Source organism: Meriones unguiculatus, chromosome 15 (assembly GCF_030254825.1).
Source record: "Meriones unguiculatus strain TT.TT164.6M chromosome 15, Bangor_MerUng_6.1, whole genome shotgun sequence".
Classification (NCBI taxonomy): Eukaryota; Metazoa; Chordata; class Mammalia; order Rodentia; family Muridae; genus Meriones; species Meriones unguiculatus.
In genome coordinates, this window is record NC_083362.1 from 59,239,443 (window position 1) to 59,241,168 (window position 1,726).

Genomic DNA, 1,726 nt, shown 5'->3' on the forward strand with positions numbered 1-1,726 from the left:
GCGTCTCGCTGAGTACCCACTGCACCTTGGGCACCCGACAGGGGGCTCGGCGCACTGAGAGAGATCCTGGTGACTCCACAGCCAATAAAGAGAGCAGACTGGAGTAACTGAGTCCAAGGGCTGAACTAGCTACAAAGGCCTAGGCACCGTAACATCCCAGGATCGCGCTTTGGACGGGCCCTGGAGAGGACTTCAGTCGTTAAGTGACCGAGTGAGAGAAGGGAGGACAAGGTGACCGTCACACAGCTTCAGGACTGGGAGAAGCGCCACGGACCCAGCGCCGACCACCTGACTCGGAACCAACCCTCGCGAACTAAGAACAGAAGGTCCCCCTACTTCAGCCACCGTCCGCTTCCCCGGCTCCCCAAGCAATCTGACCCCAACCCCACTTTGACCTCCCTGGCCAACCGGTGCGCCGCGCGCGGAGGCTGCCGGGATGAAGCTCAGGGCTCGGTCGCCACGCCCTCGCCACGGGCGGGGACATGCAAATCAGACGCGGCGAGCGCGCGCGGGAACGCCGGGAGAGCCGGGGCCGTGGAATTCCTGCGCTGAAGCCGCGGGTGCTGGAGAGGGAGTGGGGCGCGGAGGACGCGGACGCGGGCGGCAGGCGGAAGGAGGCGCCGGGGAGGCCGGGAGGGCGGGTCGCGAGCGGTGACCACGATGTCAGTGTGTGTCGCGGGCGCAGGGCACGGGTGCGCGGCTTCGGTCGGGTATCGCTTCTCGGCCTTTTGGCTAAGATCAAGTGTAGTATCTGTTCTTATCAGTTTAATATCTGATACGTCCTCTATCCGAGGACAATATATTAAATGGATTTTTGGAGCTAGGAGTTGGAATAGGAGCTTGCTCCGTCCACTCCACGCATCGACCTGGTATTGCAGTACCTCCAGGAACGGTGCACCCCCTTGGGGGAAAAAAGTTATGGTTAAATGAGAGAGTTGTATTTTCTTTTTTTTTTCAGGTGTCCACCTCTTTGAAGAGCAAGTTTTTTTATTTTTTTCCTGGCTTGCCACTGATTTGTTTCTATCAGATAACTCCCCAAGTTATTAGATAATTATCTAATAGTTAACTTCATCTTTCAAGTAGTGGATGCATCTGTCTGCGCTCCCAATGTGCATCTGTTGGATCAAAAAGCACCTACCTGCTGTTTCCATGCGATAGATAGGGTTTCTCTGTAACACAGCCTGTTGTTAATGAGACCAGAACTAGTTTTGAAAGATAATATTTTATCTTTTGTGTGTGTGTGTGTGTGTGTGTGTGTGTTTTCTTCAGGCAGGATTTCTCTATGTAGCCTTGGCTGTCCTGGACTGGCCTCTAAATCACAGAGATCCGCTTGCCTTTGCTTCCCAAGGAATTATAGGTGTGTGTCACCTCGACCAGTCCTTTAAAGGTAACTCTTTAGAAAATAATTTGCGTGTGCATATAAATGTTTGTGAGCACACAGCCATAATGGAGTAGCTAGTGCTTTTTTCTTTTTTCTTTTTTTTTTTGGGGGGGGGAGGGTTTAACACTGTATTACGTATACAGTGTTCTGACCTGCAGGTCAGAAGAGGGCACTAGATTTCATTATATATGCCCCAAACACACCCTTGTGGTCGCCAGGAATTAAACTCAGGACCCCGGGAAGAGCAGTTAGTGCTCTTAAGCTCTGCGCCATCTCTCTAAGCCCTGTTTGTTTGGTTTTTTTTAGACAGGGTTTCTCTGTGTAACAGCCCTGGCTGTCCTCAAC

The 1,726-nt window shown here is 52.4% G+C and overlaps 1 non-coding gene across 1 annotated transcript; it reads left to right on the top strand.

Moving 5' to 3' along the window:
- Positions 1 to 712: 712 nt before the first annotated feature.
- LOC132648135 (U2 spliceosomal RNA) lies at positions 713 to 903 on the top strand. Its single transcript, XR_009586520.1, has one exon. It is a non-coding gene; the product is annotated as a U2 spliceosomal RNA (small nuclear RNA).
- Positions 904 to 1,726: the final 823 nt, after the last annotated feature.